This window comes from Thunnus albacares, chromosome 21, assembly GCF_914725855.1.
Source record: "Thunnus albacares chromosome 21, fThuAlb1.1, whole genome shotgun sequence".
NCBI lineage: Eukaryota > Metazoa > Chordata > Actinopteri > Scombriformes > Scombridae > Thunnus > Thunnus albacares.
The window spans coordinates 21,816,745-21,831,743 of record NC_058126.1 but is presented as its reverse complement, the minus strand read 5'-3'; the positions used below and the strand labels follow the sequence as shown (position 1 = coordinate 21,831,743).

Sequence of the window (14,999 nt, the reverse complement as noted above, 5' to 3'; positions counted from 1 at the left end):
CGATACAATGCTTGGAATTTCTTTGGGTTTTCGATGTGGGTGAGGGTTTTTCTTTGGAGAGGGCAGTTTGAAGGTCAGCTGACAACGCCAGGTGGGCTCTGAGGGTTTTGATCGGAAATTGGCTGATTCAATAAGACATTTGTGGAAACTTGTGGCATACTTGGACCTTTAATTGGTTGTTTAATCCAGGATTCAAGGGGCGTCGTTCCTGCTACCCACATCCAGACCAGTTACAAGATTTCATGGTTGATATACCCACAAAAGGTAATGTTTACTGTGAGCAAGAAATTGTTAACTTTTTCATAAGCCTTTCGCTATAAACATTTTAAATCCCCTATATATGTAGAGGGTTGGATGTGAAACCAAAGGAGGACAAAAAATGGTATAAAAGCTAGACTAAACAACATGGGTTGAGGTTCTTATTCCTCAAGTCCAACATCACCAGATGAGAAGAGTGTTTAGTTATTTGCTAAGGAAATCCTCTCTGCAAACATGAAAACATAGCTCTCTTATTACATCAAACACTTAAGACAAGGGGAGACACAGACTTAAACACGGCACTCTGGTTTTAAAAGTACAAGTTTGTGTATTGCTGCTGAGCACCAAGGTGGTGACTGTAAGCACAGTTACAGTCCATTATAAGATCAACAAAGTCTGTCATTGGCGCTGCTTGTTTGCAAGAGGGAGAGAGCAGTGACTAGCTGTATCTTATAGTACCTTTATTCATCTCTATAAATTAGCATGGAAGCCTACTGCTTCAGAGAAGAACATCTAATTTTACTAAACATTCTCTTCAAGGTCCATTCAGTGGCTGGTCTGGAGCTTTCCATCACACATAACCTTTATTAGCAAATGGAGCTTGCCATGTTGTGCATGTTGGCCTAAAAGCTGAGATTTAAAGTTTAAAGTTCTCAGAATAGAATTTGAATTGGAACATTTACAGTTCCACAACAACTGTAAACCATTATCTGCTGATGAAGATCATGGGATCTTCTACAAAACTTCCGGAACAGCTACTAAATAAACCTAATGGTGAGACTGTTTTCTCAACTGCTGTTTCCAAGATCAGGAATGAACTTTGACCCCCAACATCTATCGTCAAACTGGATTCCACAAGTCAGCATATTTAATTGGTATTTATTTTCAAATGCATAATTCTTTAAAAAGTTAAACCATTTTGGAAATTGTGAATCAATTCACTCCAAAAGAACTGGATAACTTTTCCTTACAGCATTTTTTTTCTTTTGCAGTTTCTCACTTTACCACTGCTGCTTTTAACGGTTTACACTGAATGATCATGTGCTGACATATTTACATTGCAGAGAACTCCAATTATTGCTGTGTAGTCTCACATTTCAGGATCTGTTGAAGGATGCGAGGCAAATGTTTCATATTTGGTACCGTAAGTACAATGAAAACCTCACATTCTTCAACACATCCACAAACAAAAGACTCCTCCAGATTCCCACATGTTCATTATAAAACTATTTCTAAATGACGCTGTTCATACTGTCGACACATTCTGCATATCCCCAGACTCCTTGTTTATCGGGGAGGATAGATGTGGAATGTGTTTATAAGTGTGTGCATGTGTGTTGAGTGCACATCAGAAGGGAGCTGCTGGAGCTTTTGTCTGAGTTAATTACTAAAACAGCATCAAACAACGGAACAGAAAAGCTCTCCATGGATAGCTTCCGCTGGCTGGACAGTTTGTCACAGCTTCAAAACCACCTCCCATCGCTGTGATAAGGTGTGTGTGTGTGTTTGTGTGTTTGTAGGTGTATGAATGTTTGTCAGTTGGATAGCATCTGTTTGTCTGTTTGTGTGGTTGTGAGCTTGTGTGTGTTGTCATGCTGGGTGTCCCACAATAATTTTGACTTCAAGCAGATAAAGAAAAGTGTCTGCGGGTGTCTAAACATCTTAACTACCACAGGCCAGTGTGGACATATTTTGGTCAGGTTTGGTGAAAGACTTCCGTGGCAGCAGCGGGAGCAGGCTTGCAAAGATAAGCCCTGTGGCTTTCAGGCTTTTCCCACTGTGTCTTTAATTGCTGAGATTCAGTGACAACCAGGTCTGTCACTTCAAAAGGTCAGTTCAACCAAATAGAAACTGATTTCTCACATAATGTTGTTGGTATTTGGCTACTTGCATGTAGTTTTAATTTTATTTAAAGTTTTAAAATATCCATCTCTGACACCAGCAATTCAGTGGAAATAAATAGACATTGCTGTCAACAGTTTTCATTCCAACTACTTTCTTCTGACAATACAGTGCATATGAAAACTGTTTATAGGTCTTAAAAGGTCAATGTGTGCGGTCTGTGGATTACTCAGAATAAATGGGACATTGGGCCTCATGCAAGAACATTTTCATGTTCTTATTCTACATCCCTCTTACATTTTTTTTCTGCAAGGTTTTATCATACAACTATTCCAGATCGAATTCAACAAACACTCATCCATCACTTGCATAATCAATGCCCCCAAATTGCTATATAAGGCTTCCTGTTTCAATCCATTTGTGGGAAAGTTTCCAAGAGTTAAAAGAACTACAAACTGCTGAGTTTGAAGTCAGTCATGGAATTAGAGGACTCTACAAAATTAGAAAATATTACTACATCTGTCAATGACAGACTAGACTAAAGAGACTGTGGTGGATTTAATGAAGACAAGGAGAACAAATCCTGGCCCAGTGTTCATTGACCGACTTCTCCTGGGCCATACACCCCTCCACTGTCATCGGGAAGGTACAGCAATGCCTCTACTTTCTAAGGAAGATGAGGAAAGCCAGAACCTTCACGTTACCTTTTACAGGTGCACAATGGAGAGCATCCTGACGTGCTGCATCACAGCGTGCACCAGGGAGGACCATAAAGGTCTGCAGAGGGTCATCAAGATGGCCCAAAACAACATTGGGACACAGCTGCCAGCAGTCAAGGACATCTATCATGCCCGATGTCAGGGTAGGGCCTACAACATCATCTGTGACCCAACACACCCTGCCCACCAATGCAATACATGCAGGCACCACAAGACTAAAAAACAGCTCCTTCCCCAAAGCTGTCAAATTGTTGAACATGGCCTGACACACCGCCCCCCTACCACACTCAAAAACATATACATACACACATATATACATATACCGCTCCCCCCAATGACTGAACTCTTCACCGTGTAATATGCTCATATTCCATACTTGTTCACTTGTTTACACTCTATTCTTACAGTGTTTGTATCTTGTGTTGCTGCTAAATTGTATCTTAGGTCATTTATCAAGCAAAATAACAAGCATTCCGCTTCTCCAATGTGAGGATTTGCTGCTTATATCACAAATATTGCTGAGCCTTGGGTTGTTGATTGGACAAAACATGCAATGTGAAGAATTCACTTAGGGCTCTGGAAAATTGTGATGGATATTTTTCAGACATTTGATAGACTTATAAATAAATCTGCCAAACGAAAAACAACTGATAATTAAAACATTTGTCAGTTCCATCCTAGTTATTCATTTATTAAGGAAGTATAATTATTATAGTAAATCAAAGTGTTTTTACTCCTGTGGAAAAGGCAGACCATCTGATAATTCGGACTGTTCTGTTGAATAAACGTCCTCTGCAGTCACTTGTGTGTGCCACTTGAGAATAAATCAGTTTGTACAAGTTGGTCCTTGCATAAGGTCAGTTTTCAATGCTTTGGGCAGCACAAATGAAATTCCATTCACTGCTATTATATTGGAGTAATGTCAGAGGTAAAAACTAACTGCAAAGCTAGATACTAAAAGGGTTATGTGAGAAAATGTGTGTTATGTGAGAGTGATTTGGGTAAACTGAACCATTAAATAGTGCACACATACCTTAAAGTTGCACTACTTTGCGTGGAAATTCTGCCAAATTTTCACAAATCATGATACGACAGAAAGATTGACTGTAACAATACTCTGAAACAAGTTTTGAAAGTGCTTGTGTGTGTGTATCTCTGAATGTGGATGCTTTGAGTGCTTAAGATTAACAACTATCAGTTTGGAAATACTATTCTTCTCGCACTATTGTTGGATATTCCCTACCCTCTTCAGGTAGAATCATATCTTCAGCTCCCTTTATTAAAATCCCTATTTCAATATTTTATTTTTCTATTGGAGTCACGTCTGGGGCCCAGTGAATGACACAATAACTTGATATCTTATTCAATTGAAATGCCATGGAGCAATAACGATTTGCTACAGCAAACAGCTTGCAAATAAAGCTTGTCTCCCTGAGCGGTAATAAAAAGCCTCATGTGGAAGAGGTTATATTAGGACTGTGAGAAATCAAATAGATAGGATCTGGAGTGCTCGATTTCATTCAGAGCTCTGAAAAAGAGTTAGCCTGCCTTGTGGGGCAGGGCAAATATTGAAACATTGCACTCAAACTAAGTCAGGGGGAGTTGAACAACATGCTGAAATGTCAGGAGGTTACAGACACATGTGCAAAAGCTGCCTAGTACCTGTCTGAGGCCACATATTTGGCATCAGTGACAGATTTTTGTGGATAATCTTCAATTTATGAGTTTACATGCACTTAGTAAGTTACAAGGTTAATGTTTTTCTGCAAATCTAATTTCTTTAGGGTGACAGCAAGCTAATTAGTTCAGTCGTTAACGGGAGGCACTGTAGGTTTACTCAAAAGACATATTTCTACCACTGGCTCATAACTGTCTACAAACCATGCCTTTATTTAGAACAGTTTATACTCTAACAGGATGGTGCAACACAGCTAAGCTATGATAGATTCCTCCGTTTTGCACTTTGCGGATCTCCATTCCCTCAAAGGTCAGCACTGTCAAGACCTAAGCCCCTAATCCACAGTCCTTTTTCTTTGCAAAAACACGTTCTTAAATTCAGCTGAAGTCTTCTGTGGTTTGCCAGGCACGGTTTCCTGCGGTGGAGGGATAGTAACACAAACAGGGAATTCAGTGCTCAACGACCATAACTGTGGAAAATACCCACTTGATTTGACCAACTCAGACTTGTGAGGCCTATTGTTTTCAGATGAAGTTAAGAATGCATCATAGAACAAGGACTCTGAATTTTGTCCCCAATAACTTATAGTGTAATCATGCTAGGAAGGCATCTTTTCATAGTCAGTATGGACAGCATGATAACAGCCACCGGTAACACTTTCAATGTACATATGGGCATGTGCGTACTATATTAAGATAGACCAGAAAGCATAAGTTACCAAGGGCAGGGTTAGAGAGAAATCTTAAAGATACCCTCCAGACATGTATTAAGATGTATAAAAATATTCTGCTGTGCCTGATATGGTTTTTCCATATAATTACCACTTTAAAATCCATAAAATGGCATCTCCTTCTTCTCCCCCTCATTAAAAATTCCTAAATCTATAAATATGCAAATATATTTCATTTCAGAAGTTTAACTGCAGGACACAAGATGTCTCCTACTTCACTGTAAAGTCCATTTTCAGTATATGTGCACTGGACGCTTCAAGTTTCCACATCATATTTGTATAAGCTGAATATTGAACCAGCTTCCAAATCAGGTGTGATGTCACAATTCCTGCTCATAGGCCCGCCTCCTTAAAATAAGATTTTTAATGAGCACAGAGAAACTTTCTGTCTTCAGCAGATGAATGTGATAACTAACTTTGCACATACATCATTTTGTATGGTGAAGCTCAAACAGCCAACTGTAGGAACAAGAAGAAAAATATATTTTTGAGTGGAGGGGGACTTTAATAATGACTTCATACACAAGGGAGTCAAATATAAACTGCACAGCCTCCAGTGAAAAAGCACAGAACAAGTCTTTTGTTTAACCCTGTGATGTATATATATCTTTAAATACTTGTACACTTACACGGGTGATGAGATCCATGTTCACAGACGTCAAAACTGCAAAGACCCTTTTATTATGTCGAGTGTTAACCTTTAACAAGGGGCAGCTTTGAGGTTTCTGCATACACAAAGGCTAACAAGGTCACATAAGCTTGACATCCTGTGCACATGCCTGCAGGGTCCAGACTCCACTTTTAGTTGGAGATAACCTTCCTAAACAACAGAGGTCCTGGGACTCAGGGCCGAATGAGTCACCGATTATCTGTGTTTACAAAGGTCAGCGTCGTTATAGCCCTGGATGTGAACTGTCCAACAGCTTATCTGTCACCTGGCCCCGATGGCTGAACAGGCTCCTGTGTAAAGATGTAAGAGTGAAGCTGTCAGAGGATCTGGAGATGGTAAACAAGCTAGGGCCAGAGCTCATCTAACCCCTGTGTATGTGTGTGTGTGTGTGATAATTACCAGAAAGATTCAGTATGTGTGTTAGTGAAGGAAGGAGAGAAAAGTATGTGAGAGTGGAGAGAGGTAAAGAGGGAAGCCCCTCTCGGCCCTCAGGACATAATTAAACTTCCCCATCCCAACTAGAGCAACATGGTGGTGTGTCTCCAACTCCAGTGCTCTGCTAAATCTTTTGATTAGCCAGCCAGGGTTTGTGGTGAAGCTCCCCCTTCATCTCTTCCAACTGTGTGCCTTGTAGCAAAACATGTACATGAAATGTTATTAGGGTTATTAAGGACATATAGTGCATTGAATTCATATTTTCTTGTAAAATTCTAATATCGTTAAGTGTATGAAGGCTGAATTCTCGTGTCTTTCGGAAAAACCTCCTGCGAAACATTTTCTTGTCAGCACTGGAGCTTTCAACCGCGCCTGCTAACAAATGCTATTATCATGATTAGTGTGTGTGTGTGTGTGTGTTATCCTTTGTGTGCAATAGAAGGATAAGTGATTGTCTATGATGCCAACTCCTAAGTGTGCAGAACACATTTTTTGCAGCATAATTATGCACAACTTGCTGCTAAATAGCTGCGTCATTTGTCCCCTAGAATTTTACTACCCTGGTTCTCAGTCTCTCCTGCACACACACACACACGCTCATACGCACACAGGTGACACCCCTTATCAATCAAGCGGGGAGAAACAAACAGGCATCCACAGGGCAATTGTAATCTTCGATGTGTATCATCATTCTGTACGCCTCTTCTATCTTGTGGAGGAGGAATACAATGTGATCATCTGCCTTTAAGAGAAAGACAGAAAGAAACACTTTAAAGTCATGTCAAAGTTACGCCCTATCACATGCACACATGTGCAGGGTAGGAACGCATGCAGGCAACAACACGCTTTCGGGCCAGACTTGAGGGCTGCTGTAGGGTGAAATAAACAAAGCGCACAAATGAGTAAGAGTGCAAACAAGCTGTAAATAGAAGGAGGAAAGAAACAACAGAAATTAAAGGGTGAGATCATGTGAGTGCAACGTCTGTGTTGTTTTTACTTTTTGTGGCAGCTGGCAAGTTTTAAAGTGATAATCTCTTTTGTTTTGTTAAACCTTTATTTCAATTAGATATAAACACACCCTGTCTTCTAGAAAAAGAACCAGAAACTGTGAGTAAGAGCAGAAAGTTTGGGGACTGCCTGAAATATATTTCTATTGTTATTTCATGTTTTTCCCTATTGTCAGCATACAAAAAGACCAAAACCAACAATACACAATGCTGGAATCAGACTACACAATATTTCTGGCTTTAGAGATGGTTACCACAAGTTGGACTACTACCAACCATAGTTTCCTGTCTTTCAAAACCTGCATGATGTATAAAGGTAATTGAGAACAAGGTGTCAGAGATCAGTTTTCAAACCGGTGTTCCAAATGACAACAACGACACCATCATTACATTTTTGTGTAAAGTTATAGTGTAAAGTTGTGTGAGAAAGTCCAGTGCTCTTATGGGTCAACGTCACGGGAAAACATCCCAGAAGTTACAATAACGGAGGTCTATTGCACAGAGTGAGAATATAAGCTACATCAGACTTTGGATACACACACACACACGCACACACACACACACACAATCAGTTCCTTGTTAGTTTAGGCTTTTCATGTGATCTGTTGACAGTAAGAAAAACAGGAACATTGCCAGCCTCATCCTTCGACAGAACATTTGAGGGGAAATTCATTCTCTCCACTAGAATTGTCGGAATATTTGAATTGACAAACAGCCTGCCGCTCAAACCGCTACTTTGTTGTTGTGAAATGTTTCATTAAAGAACACGGAAGTCAAATTGTCTCTCTTCTTCTCCTCCTCCCACTCCCCTGATAGCTCCACACAGACCACAGTTTAACGAGGCCATTTCATTTGCTGGGACCCCTACGCAGAACAAACGTGTCGTTTTAATCAACACTGGCTGGTTGATTGCAATTGCGCCATGAAACTTTGCCTCCTCTATTTACATCATACTCGGAGCTGTCGTCGTGACCTTGCGGTGCCTCGTCTCTGGGATTCACCCTTCAGCGGCCCAATCAGCCCACCCACATGTGTGATATAATTCCAGGACAGTGTTGTGATATTGATGTCAGACGCCCGTCACGCCCACTCGCATAGCTCCAGTATCAGTAATGCCTTTGATGGGAGGAGGAGAAAAAGCAAAATTTCTTCTTGGTTTGCACCCTTGCAGAGACATGAGGGGAAGTGGGGCGACCATGAATCTTTGAAGTGTTGGCTGATGGGTTTCAAACAGCATAACATTTCTGTGTGTAATGCAACACGCAACGCTGAGAGGGATGAGATCTGTCGGCCGGGTTCCCCGAGATGTGTTGATGCGCCACTTTCACACCAACCCCCTGCTGTTTCCCCTAACATCCTGCATCCCTCTGCTGCTTCATGCTTCACATCCTCTCTCCTGTATTTCTTGCCCACTTTTGTTACAATTCTCCCTCTTTCTTTTTTTTTTTTTTTAGTTCTTGTTCTTCCTTTCATGTCCTCTTTATTCTGATATTTCAAGGAAATTATCCTCTCTTTACTGATTTCCTCTCCCCTGGTTGAAGGGATAATGTGCATGGGAGGTAGGGACAGACAACACTCTCTCTGTCTTTCTCGTTGGCTTTTTAATGCTGTCTGTCTGCTTGACTCTCCTCTCTCTCTCTCTCTCTCTCTCTCTCTCTCTCAGACGGGGGACTTGTGGTGATGAAGATGCTCATTTCTCTCTCCCCTGGAGGGCCAGATTGCAGTGTTGTGCCATTAACCAGAAGTTGCGCTCATGCCTTGGCAGCTTATTAACATATTTCATCTGCATGCGCTACTCTCCCTTCACAATTCAATTGCGCTTCTTATTTTTCTTGCAGTAATGTGCAAGCTGTAAGTTACAATAACTTATTTTGGTAATTCGAGTGAAATAATCACTGCTTCCCATTAGGAACAGAGGAAAGTGTTTTAGCGTATAATTACACTGTGGAAAAAACAGAAGCTAAAGCCCCAACTGAATTATGGAGCTATCTGTAATGTTTTGGGTAAGAGACAGAGGTGGCCACACACATATACAGAGGGGAAAACAAATAGTTGGCCACACACTGACATGTAACTACACAGCATCTGTCAAATGCGCTTGTGAAAGTATGACAGAATCTGGGAAGAGAAACTGTGCAGGGAGAGAGACACAAGAGGTTTTTTCCTAAGTGGCAGCACATCTACACCAGTGTCCCACAGTCGTTAACAGTGTATTTCAGGGGCTGTACATGCATGGATACACAAAAACACACGCACACACACACACACACACACAGTCATTAAAATGCACCTGCCTCCACTCTGCCCCCTCTCCCTGTCGCTCTCTTTTGTATACTTCCTTTTGTTCAATGCTAATGGTCCACGGCGACTTTCGGTTATCCCGAGAAGCAGGAATGTTGCACGGACCGACAGGGAGGGAAGAGCTCACCCCAACGGCAAGGAAAGCCTGGAGGGGCCGGGCCTAGAGGGCAGCAGGGTCCGAGGAAGCGGAGCTTTTTACACAGCACCACACTGGATTAAACTTTGACCCAAAGCTTGAAGCTCTAAATACTCTAAACTCTCAGTTGCAGGTTGAGGAGGTGCGCATAGTTGTTTAATGACCCAGCGTAAAGGCCGCAGGGGGGGGGTAAGTGTCAGATCTCAGCTGGACTCATCAGTTTACCATGAGGCAGCCGGGATGGCAGCTTGTTAAACATGACTCTGAGCGGGAGGCTCTGGCAAATTATCTGAGGTGTTTATTTAGCTCTCACATCATTATTTTTCCTCTTTGGGGTTGCTTCATAGTAAAATTCATTTCAGCAGCAACTTATGGAAGAATCAAACTATTTTCCAAGTGATTTGAATGGTGCCACACCTGAGAAATAATCTTACTACACTGATAACATTTGCTTTTATTACATCCAACTGACTACTCACGTGAAAACATCAGATAATGCATTTATTTCACTCCATTAATGGGCACCAGTGAGCTCCTCGCGAGCTTGTCGTCAGTGGCTCTCCACGATCGAGCTAATTATTCCTCATCATTTCCAGCAGGTAGTAATTAGGCCTTTGTTACTCGCGATCATACTGTTGATACAATAGACGGCTCTCAGGCTGCAATTGTTCTCTGCAATTGTGAAGAGGTAAAGGAGATTATGCATTTTAATAGGTGAGAATTAAAATAATACGAGGCTAAACCCAGCGAGAGGAGAGACCACCCTCTTTGTGTTTATTACTTATGTTTATTCATGGGATATATGAGTATAATATCATGATTCAAAGTGACTCATTCATCGTGCTCAATCAAGTGTTCTTGACTGCCGCAGATGATCAGAATGGAAAACCAAATTGACTCCTGTCTCCAATGATATACAGCAGAGGCAAAACAAAAAGCAAATTGGCTATTTCAGAGATCACGCTATAAAAAGCTGATTGCTGAGTGTGTTTTCTGCAGATGATGTTTGTCATACAAAAAAGGGATAAAAGGGATTCTAAGTGATAGGCTAGCTGATTTTGACGAACACAACCCTCAGAAGACTCTTAGCTGATTGCTGTTACACCCACAATCACCCATTTGGAGAAACCTATGCACAAACATGATTTTATTATTTTCTTTTTTTACTGAATTTCATTCAAAATGTGATTGTGACAGGACGAGAGTCTTCCCACCAGAAAAACAAGAGCATCATCCAAATGCTTAAGACGGGAGACTGTTCTTTCTTAGAAGCAAAGTTGGAAGTATTATCACGCTGTTAAAATGCAGCAAAAGGGTGGATGAATGGACGTATATGCAGTCGATTGCATAATGTCTTAGCATTTAACCATGACTGATTCCAAACATCTAAGTAGTTTTAGTAACCTACACCTCAACCATAGGGGTGGTTGAACATGAAATGCTCCCATGAATAATTTTTGTAACAGTCGTTTTGGAATATACTGAATTTGAAACATGCTTTGTTGAGTATCTTTGATCTCGGAAATAGTATCACACAAAATCTTAAAGGTCAGATCTACTCAAAAATATCTTTTTCTTCTTGTTCCTACAGTTGGATGTCTGAGCTTCGCTGTGCAGACTGATGTATGTGCAGAGTTTGACACTAGAAAGCTGTTTTTACATTCAAGGAGCAAAGTTTCTCTGTGCTAATTAAAAATCTGATTTGAAGGGGTGGGCCTATGAACAGGATTTATGACATCACAACTAGTTTGGAAGACAATCCCGGTCCAATATTCAAACTAAAGAAGTGTGATGTTGAAACTTGAAGCTTCCAGTGCAAAAACACTGAAAATAGACTTTACAGTGGAGTTGGAGACATCTTGTGTCCAACATTAACTTCTGAAATGAAATATATTTGCATATTCACAGATTCTGAAATTTTTAATGAAGGAGAAGTGGACGCCATTGCCAAGGACTTTAAAGTGGTACTTATACTTTTTTATGGAAAGACCATATCAGGCACACATTATTGTTACAAGCAGAGTATTTTATATATCTTAATACATGTCTAGAGGGGATCTTTAAAAGAGTAGTTTTAGGAAATACACTTTTTGTTGAAATATGCATTTTGAGAATTGGCTTTCTTCCCAAAAGTTTGATGAGAATATTGATACCACTCTTGTGTTTGATAGTGGTAATGATCTTTTCATCTAAATCTAAGAAATTACTCAAACCATTTCTATAACTCAAGTTGTCTCATAACCACTGTCTTTGTTCAAAGATGGTCTCTGGCTTGATAGTTCTCTCAGCCAAGTCCTGTACTTGAGTACAATTTTGAGGTACTTTACTTGAGTATTTCATTTTATACTTTTTTATACTTCCAATCCACTATATTTCAGAGGGAAATACTGTATTTTTTACTCCACTACATTTATTTGACAGCTTTAGTTATTTTTCAGATGAAGATTTGACACAATGGTTAATATAACAAGCTTTTAAAATGCAACACATTGTTAAACAGTGGTTTCAGACCTTATAAAAAGCAGTGTGTAGTCGGGGTCACATTTCAGATGTCTATGAGTGGTTAACAGCTCCACCAAATAGTGATTTTTCCCTCTAAACTTCTCACATGCTTTCATTTCAATAAATGTTCAAATGATCCAATAATTCACCACAAATCAAACTGAAAACAGATTTGTGTATCAAAACTTTGTTTTTTCCTCTTTCTCCTCCCATTAATCATCTCACGACCCCTCAGATTTACCTGGTGACCTTTTGGAGGGGCCTGACCTCTAGGTTGGCAACCACTGGACTAAACTAGCTAACTGTATATAAAGTAGATGAAACTAGCTCCACTGATGCTTCAGTATTAATAATCTAATGATGTCATGTATAATAATATATCAGTCAGAGGGATGACATGAGGACTTTTACTTTAATACTTTAAGTACATTTTGCTGCAAATACTTATGCAGTTTTACTTAAGTAGGATTTTTTTCATGCAGGACTTTTACTTGTAATGGAGTATTTCTACATTGCTTTTACTAATAGTTTTGCACTACTCAAACGTACAAGCTTTCTTTGGAATTTCCAGCTGCACACACAGATAATGTTGACCCCCTAACAATGTAAGATATGTCTGACCATGCAAGGGAATGTACAGGGAGAAACTGTGAATGACTGTATGAATGTGGTTATCTGGTCAGTGGTCACTGAATCACAATATTTCACTGTATCCGTGGAGACAGAAAGAAGCAAAAACAAAAAGCAGGTGGAGGACATCCATCATAAAGGAGTTAAAGGTAAAGGAAAAGAATGCACTGTGTCTCTTTTTAGTGTGATCTATGGTTCTCTGTATCACAGGTCACAGTGAACAGCGATGATAACAAGCACCACATTTTACATGGACACAAATCAACTTGTAAACCCTGGCACAATACTCCGTTGAGAATGGATTGAAATGTGTACTAGTTGATGTCACTTGTTTTTAGTAACGCCAGGAGGAACTCTTCTTTCCTCCTGCCTTATCTTTACTGCAAACTGATATCTTCAGCTACAACAGTGGTATTTTTCTGCGAATGATTGAGAGTCTACAGAACACAAGCCCAGGTATCTGTTTTCAAAACAAATACACTGAGAACATCGACCATAATTCTCTCCATCAATTACAGCCATAGATCAAGTTGAGGTAGCAAAGAGAGATACATTCAACAAAGCAAATGTTTCATTCATACACAGTCAAGCTTCTTGGAATAAGGGCTGTGAAAACAATCTGTCTGAAAACATAAACCAAACACTGCACACCTGATTAATCTTTTAGTCTAATAAAATAATGAAAAATGCTCATCACAACTTCCTTCCTCAAATTCAAAATCAAAAGATATTAAGAAAACAAAGAGAAACAGCAAATCCTCACATTAGAGGAGCTGGAACTAGTGAACGTTTGGCAATAATGCTTTATAATACAATAAATATGAAACTAAAGCTAGCAGCCATTTAGCTTGATTTAGCACATAGACTGGAAGACACAGCTAGCCAGGCTCTGCTCATAGTACCCAAACCAAAGTTTAAAAACAAGAAGTTGTGGTTTTACGGGGGTTATGGCTATTTCTTGAGTCTCTAGTCATTGCCTGGCAACTTCACCATGACAACATGACTCAAGTTGACGACATAACTCCAGGAAGTTGCTCAGTATAGCTTTGTGAGCTGGTTAGCTTATTAAACAAATCTAATCAACATAATCATCTAATTCTTCAAAAGAAAGTGAAAAAGCACATTTCCCAAAATGTCAAACTATTCCTTTAACAAATATAAACTGCCAAATCAATTAATCTGCTACAATCTACATGCATGATAGCGTAAACAGAAACATTAATGTGTCCCCTCCAGCACACACAAAATCTACTACATCAGCACCTGTAGTGAATAAAACAGTAAGCCTTACAATAAAATCTAGTACAAGTTTTATGTAAACAACTTTTTAAAGTTTTCTTTTTTTTGGATAAAAGTGCTGATGTCTACAATTTTATTAAGTAATTGGTAGATAAAGTGTGACGGTTTAAAAAATGAATCCATTTTCTTAAAGATGGAAGATTTAGAAGTAATCAAGTGTAAGAAAAACACACTTCTTATTCCTCATACTGTGAGCACCTGCAATCTGTATTCAGTTTTTGCTCCTTACTTTTAATTAAGACTTTACAACGTTTAATAAGTTTCACCAGACGCAAACACACAAATCACATCTGATAAGATAACAACTTGGCCGACTTGCAAAAGTGTTGCCCTTCACTGTGTCCACAATGTAATAGCCTAACGCTCAATAAACTACCTATGGGCGGAGTGGAGTGGTGGGGGGGGGGGGGGGGGGGGGGACTCTGTGTCACTATGATTCATGAAGTCTTTCAACCACACAAACCCACTTTCTGTTTATTTCCTTCAGATTTTGAGTTAAGTGCCTTTATTAAGAGAGTAACAAATCACCTCCCAGTACTGAACACAGGAAACCTTTTGCTGATGATTGCTGAAGTTTCTCTATTAGGTCATTGTTTTTTCCTGGTCAGACATTTCCAAGAAATAAAGGAAACCAGGAAAAATTGCTTTAATCTTGCCTGCAATTTGGTAGCTTTGAACTGTAACAGTGAATCAACAATTTTATCACGTGCCTCGTGATGGTGAACTGATAACTTCTCAAATACTTCTAGGGTGGCTCAACCTGATCTGACTTTGAACTCCTTGATCTGCAAA

At 39.8% G+C, this 14,999-nt stretch overlaps 1 protein-coding gene across 6 annotated transcripts in view; it reads right to left on the bottom strand.

Annotated features, from left to right (window-relative positions):
* nrp1a (neuropilin 1a) overlaps positions 1-14,999 on the bottom strand; it is a 189,421-nt gene that overhangs the window by 75,912 nt on the left and 98,510 nt on the right. Inside the window, exon 1 of one of the 6 annotated variants that reach the window (XM_044339010.1) lies at positions 6,940-7,058. The exons of the other annotated variants lie outside the window; for them this stretch is intronic. The gene's annotated coding sequence lies outside the window, so the exon portion shown is untranslated. Of the gene's footprint in view, positions 1-6,939; positions 7,059-14,999 lie in introns of those variants that run through there. 6 annotated transcript variants of the gene reach the window in all.